The 14,059-nt window shown below is 39.4% G+C and overlaps 1 protein-coding gene across 1 annotated transcript in view; it reads right to left on the reverse strand.

Annotated features, from left to right (window-relative positions):
- GRM8 (glutamate metabotropic receptor 8) overlaps window positions 1-14,059 on the reverse strand; it is a 1,278,142-nt gene that overhangs the window by 1,177,299 nt on the left and 86,784 nt on the right. The window lies entirely within an intron of this gene.

Here is a 14,059-nt window from a genome sequence, read left to right on the forward strand (position 1 = left end):
CACTCTTTGCAGCTATACCAGGTTTAATTCTTCTGGAGCTTTCCACAAGGTTTAGGAGTGTGTCTGTGGGAATATTTGACCATTCTTCCAGAAGTGCATTTGTCAGGTCAGACACTGATGTAGGACAAGAAGGCCTGGCTCGCAGTCTCCACTGTAATTCATCTCAAAGGTGTTCTATTGGGTTGAGGTCAGGACTCTGTGCAGGCCAGTCAAGTTCCTCCACACTACACTCGCTTATCCATGTCTTTATGGAGCTTGCTTTGTGCACTGGTGTGCAGTCATGTCGGGACAGGAAGAGGCCATCCCCAAACTGTTCCCACAAAGTTGGGAGCATGAAATTGTCCAAAATGTCTTGGTATGCTCACCCCTTAAGAGTTCCTTTCACTGGAACTAAGGGGCCAAGCCCAACCCTTGAAAAACAACCCCACACCATAATCCCCCCTACACCAAACTTTATACTTGGCACAATGCAGTCAGGCAAGTACTGTTCTCCTGGCAACTGCCAAACCCAGACACATTCATCAGATTGCCAGAGAAACGTGAATCCTCACTCCAGAGAACACGTCTCCACTGCTCTTAAGTCCAGTGGTGGCGTGCTTTAAACCACTGCAGCCGACGCTTTGCATTGCACTTGGTGATGTAAGGCTTGGATGCAGCTGCTCAGCCATGGAAACCCATTCCACAAAACTCTCTATGCACTGTTGTGCTAACCTGAAGTTAGCAACTTGTGCTGTGCTCTTCAGCATGCGCTGACCCCGCTCTTTCATTTTACGTGGCCTATCACTTTGTGGCTGAGTTGCTGTTGTTCCCAGTTGCTTCCACTTTGTTATAATACCAATAACAGTTGACCGTGGAATATTTAGTAGCAAGGACATTTCACGGATGAAGTTGTTGCACAGGTGGCAACCTATCACGGTACCACACTTGAATTTACAGAGCTCCTGAGTGCGACCAATTCTTTTGCGAATGTTTTTAGAAGCAGTCTGCATGCCTAGGTGCTTGATTTTATACACCTGTGGCCATGGAGGTGAACATGGTGAACTGAGTGCAATGATTTGGAGGGGTGTCCAATACTTCAATACTTTTGGCAATATAGTGTATGTATATATGTATATATATACATTTCATTCCTTCTGATAAACATTTCCATATCTTTTAATGTTAACACTCTTTAACATGCAGCACACCCTTCCAAAATTACTCACCTCCTTTCATCTGCTTAAGTGTTAAAAATTGTTCCTCCTGTCACATTAATTATGTCTTTAATTAACACACTGCTCAATATTACAGCCTCTTTCAAAGGAAATACATCACTTATTCAGAAAACATATGTTTACAGAACATTTTCTGCTGACTAAACTGGCTGTCCTTGCTGAAAGAAGCTTTAAACTAAAGTCATTAATGTCAAAACTTCTCTCATAGTTATTATGTAGTCCATAATGCTCCACATTGTCTAGCTACAGCAAGCCGAAAAGAACAAATATATTGTTTTGCAAAGTATGAAAATGGATATAAAAGCTCAACTTCAGTAAAATCAGAAAATGTTCCCTCGCAGAGGGGCTGTGAAAGCACAGCAAGGATTAGGTGATCTTTTACATCTAGGGGGACTAGTAGCACTTTTACTTTACCTGACCCTCTGCTCCCCCAGCATATGGCACTCTCCAATGTTCCAACAATGGATTGTCCCTCTGGGATTGATTTACTAAAACTGCAAAGTGCAAAATCTGGTGCAGGTCGGCTTTGTAGCCAATCATCTTTGAGATTCAGCTTGTTCAATGAAGCCTTGACAACAAAAACAGGAAGATGATTGGTTTCTATGCAGATCTGCACCAGATTTTGCATGCTCCAGTTTTAGTAAATCAACCCCTCTGTGTCTGCAGGACCATGTACCCTACAGCCGTGGCCAAACGTTTTGAGAATGACACAAAGATTAATTTTCACAATGTCTGCTGCTTCAGTGTTTGTAGATCTTTTTGTCAAATGTTACTATGGTATACTGGAGTATAATTGCAAGCATTTAATAAGTGTCAATGGCTTTTATTTACAATTTACATTAAGATTCAATGTTTGCAGTGTTGACTCTTCTTTTTCAAGACCTCTGCAATTCGCCTTGGCATGCTGTCAATCAACTTCTGGGCCTCACCCTGACTGATGGCAGCCCATTCTTGCATGATCAATGCTTAGAGTTTGTCAGAATTTGTGTGTTTTTTTTTGTTCACCCGCCTCTTGAGGATTGACCACAAGTTCACAATGGGTTTAAGGTCTGGGGAGTTTCCTGGCCATGGATTCAAAATTTCTATGTTTTGTTCCCCAAGCCATTGGGCAGTCACTTTTGCCCTATGGCATCATGCTGGAAAAGGCATTGTTTGTTCTTCACCAAACTGTTCTTGGATGTTTGGGAGAAGTTGCTCTCGGAGGATGTGTTTGTACCATTCTTTATTCATGGCTGTGTTCTTAGGCAGAATTGTGAGACTATGGGCGTCCTTTCCTGACTCCCTTGGAGGAGTACCTCTTTGCAGAGTCCTTATTAGGAATCCAAGCATCCACCTAAGAGGAGGAAGAATTTCGCTCTGTACCCTTGAAGAAAGGAAAGGCCAATCCACAGTGACCAGACCTGTTTCTTCTTGACCGAGGATCCATGAGCTTTTGATATATACTGCTTATATATATCCGCCTTCTGGTGAGTGCACATTTCTGCTACTTCCTCACGGATCACCATTGTGGATTTCCATTTGTCACCTGGCACGTTTATATGAACTGGACTTACAATGGACAATTTTCAAATTTATCACTTAGCGCTGCACTTTTATTTATAATATAAATACTGGTGCCTGTCTGTTTCAAAATGTCTGACACTGTTCAGCCCCCTGTTTCCTTCTGCCCACAGTAGGCTGTTTACATCATCATTCTGCTATCTACTATGTAATAATAAAATGTTCATTCTTACAGGGCATCCTTGTCAGGTTGAGTTTTAGACTGAAAGGCCTCACAGAGGCTGTCCTATCTGAATTCAGTAATAACAAAAAAACACTGCCACCAGGATACTACAAGATCGTATAACTAAAGGTAAAATATTTTTAGGTTTGGATAGTGCAGGGAGGGATTAGAACACCAGTGAGGTTTTTATTGCTGTCTGTGCCCCCATTAGGGGGGTTTAGAAGAAAAGAAACAGGAGGCGCCCATCTGAGTATAGTAATGACACTATTTAATAGCAAAGGATTAAAAACACTTACATAGGAAGTGATAAAATAAAGCTGATCTCTGTATATGAGAGATGACCATTCCTCAAAACGTCCTGCAGGTGCCACCGGTGTTTCGTGCAATAGCAGCTGGGCTGATGGAGATGGTAAGAGACACTGTAGTGGTCAATCCTGCAGAGTGGTGGTGTTGTAGAGCTGATCCAGCGGCATTTGGGCAGGAAGGAGCCTAGTAACCAGCCTGGAACACACAGGCAGAATGTGACATCACAGGAAGAGGTGGAGGGTCAGTGGGGACGAAGAGCACAGACATGGGACCATCAGGCTACGGGCTCAGACCCTCTAGCTCCTTCTATTGGCCTGGTGGACCTTGGGGAAGTAGCAGCTTAAATAGAGGACAGTCAAACGTTGAACAACAGTGCTCAGCGGAGATTTAAAGGCACAGTAACATGGAAAAAAACGCATATCAATGTGGAAAATGATCTCAAAGCACAAAGCCATAAAAAAATAAATAATAATAAAAAGAGAGCACTGAACCATAAAACAGAAAATTATGAAGGATATATATGTATAACGGTGTAGACATACTGTTATTAGCAATGATAATAAAATTGGTAATGAACGTAGAATTGCATAAACGGTAGTGTCGATAACATGGAAAAAAGGTGTAACAAACAGAAACATGATAATGAAAGCGGGGTCACTAAAAAGAGAGGAGGGGGAATGAAAAGTCATATGACTATGTACGCATGTTAGTATATGCACATCTATGTATGGAAGATGCATTGCTAGGATAGACATTAAGGTATTATTGGAGGAATGGACAGATGATTATAATATAGTGTGTATCTCAATCTCCTCATTAAGCCCTATTGGGGCTAGGGTGTCTAAGATCCAGTATGTTTTGCATTGGCAGAGGCGCTTAAAACATTCTGCCACTTAGGGTAATAGGGGAATGTGTTCCAGGACCCACACAAGGAGCCCCAAGGTGGATTTGTCATGATGTTCTGTATAGTGTCTAGGGACACTGTGCTTATCAGAACCTGCTTCAATGAGGCATCTATGCTCACCAAAGTGTTTACGTAGCGTTCTTATGGTCCTACTTACGTAAAATAACCCACACGAGCATGTTAAACAGTAACTTACATATTCGGTGGAACATTTGTAAAATTCCTTTATGAGGTAGTTTTTCCTTTTTATATTGGTACATTCCAACCAAAGGGACCAATGTAGTGCGTGGTTTGGGATTGGGAATAATGCGTTTAATGTTACTGGTGGCTATTTTGCTTTTAATGTTTCTCACCTTCCTGTACAAGACTTTGGGACAATCAGTGATGGATGTGTGCAGGAAAGGACCCTGTAGCAATATGGACCAGTGTCTACGTAGAATGTTCTCCATTTTCTTGAAATGAGCATGAAATTGTGTAGTGAAGCATATGGGTTGTACATTGACGTCTGGGGTGGATGGGTTAGGCTTACAAGCTGATCTCTCTAGATAATGTTGAAAAGAGTCACATATAACAGGGGCAGGATATCCCTTTTCTAAGAATTTTTTGGCTAAGATGTCATATGGTTGATGTAGTCTGCCTCTTTAGTGCAGTTTTTTCTGATAGGGGTTAGAACCCTCTCTTACTCTATTCAAAATGAAAAAAAGTTTGAAAAACTATTTAGTTTACTTTCAAGTAATCCTTATGACAACAATTTTATGTGTCTTTTATCAACACTGAACTTAGGCTGGAGATGGAGCAGAATATGTGAGGAGTTTTTAGCCTGATATTTCTGCCCTGACAGTAAGTATTCAAAAATCAAGTAGTCCTCAAGAAGTAAGACTGCAGTACAAAAACATTTCAAGAGTGGAGGGTCATAATATTACTATAACATTATGTAAGAGTAATGGTGTTCATTAACAGTGGCACTCAACCACTGATTAGTCAGACTTATTTAATCAGATAAAGAACAATGTAACAGTGCATATATCCAGGTAAACCAATATGAATTCATGTTTAACTAGTCTGAGTATAGTAAAATGAAATCCAGCTGATCAATAGCGTTCACTGCACTGTGCACACAATCATTTGTTTTTTGCACTGTTCTATTCAATAGGTTGAACAGCCAAGGGGCAGGCCCAACTTTTAAAAACTACTTTTGGAAAGAACAGATCCTCTACAACAGTGGTCTCCAAACAGTGGCCCAGGCGCCGGATGTGGCCCTTGGCTTGCCTTAATCTGGCCCTTGGTGCACCTTTCCCCCAACTGACAATGTTGATGGGGCACTATTCTTCCCATTGATACCAACAATGAATGGGGCACTATTCCTTCCATTAAAACAAATGATAGAGCATTGTTTATGCTCACTGATGCTAAAGAATCTTCTTCTTCTAATGGTCCAGCCCCCCTAAAGTCTGAAGGATTGTAGACTGGCCCTTTGCTTAGAAAGTTTGGAGACCTCTGCTCTACAACAGTATCTACAGTGATATTATCCGCCCAAAACCAACAAAACTGCTGTGGAGTGCACAAAAGCAGCAAGATGGCTTATCACAAACCTCATGTGTAAACCAGCTATCCTTTTAATGATCATATTTGTTATTATGTGTTCAGTTCATGCTGCAATTACCCTGTGTAGTCTGGTATTAAATAAGTCATCTTTAAGATTAAATATTATCTACCAAATAAACATCATTTTAAATGCATGCACCTACATTTTATCATTACTTTAATAACAATTTATGCTGATGACAATGCACACATTGTCAGCATTAAATAATTTTTTTAACTGCTCCTATGTGATATCATCTATGAGACACTAGAAGAGACTTTGATTGTTCCCTGAAGGCTCTATGAAGAAAACAAATGACTTTGAGGTAATTTTCACTTACAAGCAATTATTTAGTATTCAATGTGATGCCACATGTCCCTGGGTGCCCCATAAGCTAGAGTTTTGTGGTTCCCATGGGTTAGAGTTTCCCATTTGCATAGACTACAGCTAAAAATATAAATCTGAATATCTCTACTCACTTATTTTCCTTCCAAAGGGTAAAGGATTCCTGCGGCACTGTTCTTTTGTTTAAAGTAATCCTATCATGAAATTAAAAATGTCAAAAGAGATGTACTACTATTCCCTCTAGTGGGGGTAGACAGGAGGATGACACTCCCGGAAGTGATGTATTCTCAGTGCAGTGCAGGGGAAGATTCCCCAGAAAAAGAGCAGCAAGAGAAATGAGAATATGGTCTCTTCTTTTGCAGGTACATCTCTTCTGCCATTATAACTTTTGCGGTAAAGTCATGTTAAAGGACAGGTTTGGGGTATACTAAAAAATAAACATACATAATCACCTTTACACTGCAGCATCAGTTTGACACCACAGCTGTCCCATACTAGTTCTACGACTAACAACTTCTGATCACTCAGCTCACAGAGGAGAACAGTGACTGTCGGTCACTGCTCTGTTCCTCCAGCACTTACAAGAGCACCAGGCTGGGAGGGGTGGGTATGGCTAGTTATGGCTGTCCACCATATGCTGAAAGGCAGAGCTAGCTGTCAACCAGGCAGTTGAGTGGATCCTGACAATATTGCTAGGATCCTTCCTGAGCCTGGTGTGGTTCTGTACCATCAGCTATCTTGGTCACAGGAGAACAAAAGTAAATGCACTTCTGTGACCCTCAGAAGTACAGACAAAAAAGTGTATGCTAACCTAGGATTAAAAGTGCTTAAGGTGACAACTGGGCTAAAGTGCTGATCTGTGTGTCTCAGTACAGTCCCTTCTGTCATAGGTCTTGACACTAAGGAAGGGATTATGTAACTAGAATTGGGTGTTTCCACAATTTTTACACCTATCCTATTCTTGGACAATCAACATCTGCCTTCCATTGTGATTGAAATAAAGTATTTGTACTACCTTGATAAAAATGTGGAGGTATTTTCATGAAACCCATTAGAACTGGCTAGGATAAGTTAAGAAATGTCTTCAATATCATGATAAATGTTCAGTTGAATGTGAGGAACTATTACCAGCAACGGGGACTGGTTTTGAGCACCATGAGGAATGGGGCTTAAGCTTGACTTGCAGAGAAATTGAGGCCTTGTATTTAGCCTGGCACTATGATCCAAGGGACTCAACAGACTAATAAATGCACAGTACAAGTAGGTATCACAAGGTGTCAGCATTTAAGAACAGTTGTTAACTTAGGCACGTTTTAGGTAAAGTCATTTTTATTTTTGAGTGAGCCTGTGCTTTACCTAGGGCCAAAAGAACAAATTCACTTTAACCACCTCCCACCCGCCATATAGTACAATGACGGCTGCAAGGCGGTTCTCTCATTCTGGGAGGATGTCATATGACGTTGTCCCATTCTAATCGCGCATGCGCAGCTCCGGGAGCGCGCAGCGTGGCTCGGTCATGTGATCAGCTGTGTCCAATCACAGCTGATCACATGTAAATAGGGAAATGCCGGTTATCGGCATTTCTCTCCTCACCAGCTGTCATGCTGACAGCTCGAGAGGAGAGCAGAGCCGATAATCGGCATCCCTCAGAGGGGACATGTGCACTGATCATCAGGGCACTGATGATCAGTGTGCCCTGATGATCTGTGTAACCCCAGCAGTGCCAGCTGTCAGTGCTCGTCCATGCCACCTGCCAGTGCCCATCAGTGCCACATAAATGCCACATTTCAGTGCCTACCAGTGCACATCAATGCCACATATCAGTGCCCATCTGAGCTGCCTTTCAGTGTCACCCATCAGTGCCACCTATCAATGCCAGTCAGTGCCACCTATCAGTGCTGCCAATCAGTGCCACCTATCAGTGTGCATCAGTGCTGCCTACCAGTGCCCATCAGTGCTGCCTATCAGTGCTGCCTAACAGTGCCAGTCAGTGCCGCCTAACAGTGCCAGTCAGTGTTGGCTATCAGTGCCGCCTATCAGTGCCATATATGAGTGCTGCCTTTCAGTGCCCATCAGTGATGCCTGTCAATGCCCATCAGTGCCACCTACAAGTGCCTCCTCATCAGTGCCACCTATCAGTGTCCATCAGTGCAGCCTATCAGTGCCCATCACTGCAGCCTCATTAGCGCACATCAGTGAAGGAGAAAAATCACTTATTTACAAAATTTTATAACAAAAACTAAGAAAAAACATTTTTTTTTCAAAACTTTCAGTGGTTTTTGGTTTGTTTAAGAAAAAATAAAAACCCAGAGGTGATTAAATACCACCAAAATAAAGCTCTATCTGTCACAAATAAATGAAAAAAATTTCATATGTGTACAGTGTTGCATGACCGCGCAATTGTCATTCAAAGTGTGACAGCGCTGAAAGCTGGAAATTGGCCTGGGCAGGAAGGGTGTATAAATGCCCTATAGGCAAGTGGTTAAAGCCAGTCTCAACTGCTGCTCTCACTATTTCTTCCCTTTACCCTCCTGCTTGTTCACCTTGGGAAGCAAAGTGACACCCCTAGTGCTTCAATGTATAGGACAGCATGCAATTTAACATCCTTCCAATCACTAACTATTGGTCATTAACCTCCCAGGCACCCAGTACTGCTACATAATCCTTCAACCCCCATAAGCCTTGTGTAAACTCAGGATAGAGCAAATTGGAGATTATAGAGGGCTTCTTCTCCTCCTTTCAATGGGTATATTGAACAGCAGGGCAGCAAGCAAAAGTCAAGGATGCCATCTCAAACTGTACCTACTGTTTTACTCTGCATGGCACATGCAAGACCATAGATCTACAGTATAATAGCTGCTTTTCAATCACCAGGTGCAAAATGTATAGTTTACCTTTCAGACTTGATCATGACTCTAAATATTCAAAAACCAGAGGATTACTTTTTGTTGTATATTGAGTCAACCAAAATGTAAATTTAAGAAACCTGGAATAAATGTTTTTCTTATGAAGAGAGGTATGCTGCTTTTGATTAGCACATCCATAATTATGAATTGGTTACATTTAAATTAAGGAAACAAAAACACAGTTGAGAGAATTCAAAATGATTTCCTAGAATTTTTAACAAAGTAATGATTGTTGAAAATATTTATTGCTAACATGTGTAAAAGTATCAATGCTTTATTTGTGGTAAATCAAACGTATAGGTTTAGATATAGTATATGTTATTTGCATAGGGTTATCGTTCATAAAAGTCAATAAGAAAAGATTATTATGTTGTCATCACATCATTCATCAACATTCTTGAAACATAATGAAATAAGCAATATTGCAACAAGTGGAAAAGCACCTGCTTGTTGTCAAATAATGTAGAGTGTAATGACCTAAAGCAACCCTTCACATCAGTTAATTGAGAAGGATGCCAAGGTCACTTAAGATCTAGTTTAATCCGGTTGACTTAAAAGTCAAACAACAGTGGCCCTAGAAACCAATACACACTATCTGGATCACTCTAAGACAAAGAACTTGTGCACTAATTGTACCAGAAATAGTCTCCATTTGCAGTGTTTGGTTTATTAAACACAGCAATAAAAAAAAGAAAAAAAAACACAGAATTAAAAAGTCTGCTTATAGAAAGAGAGATCAAGTACAGAAAGCTTGTGACTACATCGGAGATTTGCTCAGTAAAACAGTAACAAGATTAGATGAAATGTGTATTGCATTCTCTAGTATTGCCCTACAAGTGGAAAATATAAATGCTGAGACGATGAATTTCTAAACACAAGAGAAGCTGCTGTGTTTGCATGATTACAAGGGCTGCATGGAAATATTCCTTTGTAGAGCAGGAAGCACAGATGATCTTTTCTTTTAAAGCCCACATACATATAGATAATGAAAATGCATGTAAGGCACATTTTAGTGCCTTATGAATAAAGTCTGCAAGGCTTGCTCTAGTAATGTGCAATTCATTTAGTGATACTTAATATCTTGAAGGATACAAGATACCTATTGACTTATTTGACTTTGAAGCTAATCGTAGGTTATCATCAGCCATCTAAACTAGCTGATAACACTTCCTACATATGCTGCTCTCTATAAATCAGATCTAGTACAAGCCAATGTCTTATTAAAGGGATCTTGTCATCACCTAATGTCTTTTAAGATGCTAAACATTTTTTCATGTCATTACTGACTGAACTGAATTAGCTACATCGTGCTTCAGTGCTTTCTCTACAGACCAAAGGTTTAAGGTGGAGGTCCCTCAGAGTGGGCTTTCCCCTTAAACCCAACTTAACTTATAAATCAGGTCATTATCATGCATGAAACAGTCAAGTAGAGGTCTTGTATGTGAATTAGGTAAATTGAATAAATCATCAACATCTTTCATGTAGTAAAAAAAAAACACTTAAAATACATTATGGCAGTCAATGGACAGGACAATCCAGCATGGCAGCCAAAACAATGGATATTACATATGGGAAGCAGCTCCCTATTGCTTTATATTACTTACCCCAGCAAGAGTAATGTAAATATGGGAAGAATGATGCACCAATATGAGCATCAGATGCTTTCCTGCATTCATGTCTAGTAAACATAGCCCATTACCTCATAACAGCCACTGCTATTCAGAGCAAAGCAATCAAAAAAATTAAATTAACTAAAACATATTTACTTATAAATTTAAAATTTCCATTGCGTTTCTCTTTTAATTTTATGCTGTTTATTAGATAGAAAAATATACTTAAATGACCTTTCCATTTCAGTCTGCAGCTAGCCATGATGTATTTAGGAAGAATAAAATCAGATTTTTGGATTTATTGGTAACAAAACTGTGTTTGAGCACACAGCTTTGCAGATACCCCAGATCAGGTGAGTGGCTCACTGCATTTTCTGCACAGAGCTTGAAATGAAATTATTGGCAATGCCTGAAGAAGACATTCCATCTTTAAGTGAGATAATTTCAAACAACATTGGCTGCATAATAGAATGTTGGTGCAACATAATTTCTTAATATAACAATGGGACTGATATGGTGATCAGAAAAAGGGTACACCTTTCCACTTAGCAGCTTTAAAGATGCCGTGGAAAGGTCTACATCAATATGTTCATAATAAATAGATAGAAATTAGAAATATTCATTGTTCACTTTGGGTGGTTTGTTTCTTTATTACAGAAATTGTGTTTTTTTTTCTTTGTTCAAAGGTAGTTTATAATGATTTTTGATTAATTTTAATTCAAACGTTTTAAAGTTTATAGCTGTAAACTGATTTTTGTTGCTCTAATGAGCAGGACCCACTGATTCCTTGTATATTGAATTGTATTGTAACTGTATTGTCTGCCCTCATGTTGTAAAGCGCTGCACACATTGTTGGCTTTATATAAATCCTGAATAATAATAATATAATAATAATACCAGTATTTTACTATTTAGGTTATGTCTTTACTTTACAAATAAAAATGTAGTACTGAGTTACCCCATGACACAGAACCGTGTCACAGAACATTTTTAATTTTCTAAAGAACACACGTCAGTCAAAGCTTAACCTACTGAACTCTGTAAACAACAGGCTTTAAACATATGAAATGTATCCAAAGGTCCACAAGCTAGCCAAGAAATTAAATACAAATATTTAATTACATTGTTTTATGTTTACCCCAAAAAAATTATGAAAGGTGTATTTTATTATTTCGGATCATAATACATAAAGAAATAAAATATTTACACTCCCCTTTAAGCTATAATTTATAACAGGTTACACAGTTCAGTTATGGATTTCTTTAAGATTGGCTTTTTTATTGCTAAGTATTATCAAGAGATCAGAGGGAAATAATCAGAAACTATTCTTTTTATTATATGCGCTGATGTCTCACGATTACAGCTGTCTGTTTTGTCCCTGATTTATAATATGTACATTACCTAATTAACACAAGAACACAGACACATATGCTTACAGGAAAATTTAATGAGACAGCTATGCATCAGATCAATGTTCAGATTTCACTGGAGCTCTTTTTTTGCAAAACATGGCCCCTGGCAAATAAAACAGAGAAAACAACATTTTTTTGTTTTTGAAATATAGAATTTTCCTTTTAGCAAAAACGTACTTAGCTACAGCCCATAATTAGATCTAAAGGAGATGTCTCCTTCTTTTGCAGGAAACTGTGCTACATCAATTACATGGGTAAATAGGAGATTTTCCCAGAGGAGGCACCATGTGACCCTATATTGATCAAGACTGCAGTGGAACGTTCTTTGCCATTGCGTTGCATAATGGAAATTAGGCGTTGGCTGTCATGGTTTCAGAAGACAAATTGCTGGTATTTGAGACAAATCATAGTCTCATTCCCATCTCTGTTTCCAGCTTCACTACTAATTCAGGGTACAGTTTGCAGTTTAGTTTCTTAATTAACTCTTCACCAATGTCCTTGCCAGTAAAATATGTGCAGGAAACAAGCAGTGGTAGCAGTTATTATGACCCCTCATTAGATTGTTTGTAATATATTATTTAACAATTGTTGCTTCAAAAACAGTACACAATTAAAAATAAATAATTTTGTTTCCCAGTGTATTTATTGCAGAGAAATAGAAGATTAAAGATAATACAGAGAATAAAGACAGCCAACCAGCTGGAGCATTTTAATCTCATCTCTCTCTTTTTGTACACCTTGGCATGCCTGAACAAGCTAAGTAATTTCTCTAGGGCTTATTGGACATTGTAGGATTTTTCTTTCAGTCTTGGTTTCTTGCAGCACACAATAATCCCAAGATAGCCCCTCAAGCTATGGTATAAAACTCGCAAATCTTGTGCAGTGTAGGATCTGATACTCGTGCTCAGAAAGGAACAGATGAAAAGCTGCCAAGGTTTCAACAGAGCAATGTTATCCTAATACACAGCCTTGCCACAAATTCCTGATAACTCTGGGAAATGACACCCCATGAGAATCATTCTTGTGATCCCAGCTTTTGCATTTCTTTCCACAGATCACTACTGTACCTCAATCTGTCATTGCTTCATAAGCCATAAAACTGCCAGGACTATGCTCCATGAATCTACAAAACTTTTTCTGTATGCCAAAAAAAACCAACTTTTTAACTTATCTCCATATGGAAAACAATTGTAGACATGTATAAAATGAACAGACAGACATAGCTGCAGTAGCTTAATAGACGGAAAAAGATAGAAAGATAGATAGATAGATAGAGAGAGAGATAGATAGATAGATAGATAGATAGATAGATAGATAGATAGATAGAGTTGCAAGAAAAAGTATGTGAACCCTTTGGGTGTTACGTGGAGTTTTGCATGAATTGGGCATAAAATGTGCTCTGAACGTCATCTAAGTCACAACAATAGAAGACTATAGTCTGCTGAACATAATACTACACAAACATTAGATGTTGCCATGGTTTAATTGCACATAACATGTAAACATTCACAGTGCAGGGAGGAAAACGTATGTGAGGCCCTAGCTTAATGACTTCTCCCAGAGCTAATTGGAGCCAGGAGTGAGCTAACCTTGACTCCAATCAGTGTGATGATATTGGATGTGTTGCTGACAGCTGTCCTGCCCTTAAAAAACACACACCTGTCTTGGGTTTACTGGTTTCAAGAAGCACTGTCTGATGTGAACCATGCCTCGCAGAAAAGAGCTCTCAGAAGACCTATGATCAAGAATTGTTGACTTGCATGAAGCTGGAAAGGATTACAAAAGTATCTCCAAAAGCCTTGATGTTCATGTGTCCATGGTAAGACAGACTGTCTACAAATGGAGAAAGTTTAGCACTGTTGCTACTCTCCCTAGGCGTGGTCGTCCTGTAAAAATGACTGCAAGAGCACAGCGCAGAATGCTGCATGAGGTAAAGAAGAATCCCAGAGTGTCAGCTAAAGACCTACAGAAATCTCTGGCACATGCTAACATTTTTGTTGGCACATCTACAATAAGGAAGACATTAAACAAGAATGGAGTACATGGGAGGACAC

This window comes from Staurois parvus, unplaced genomic scaffold (genome assembly GCF_062004578.1).
Source record: "Staurois parvus isolate SC_StPar_1 unplaced genomic scaffold, SC_StPar_1.0 ptg000019l, whole genome shotgun sequence".
In the NCBI taxonomy this organism is placed as follows: Eukaryota; Metazoa; Chordata; class Amphibia; order Anura; family Ranidae; genus Staurois; species Staurois parvus.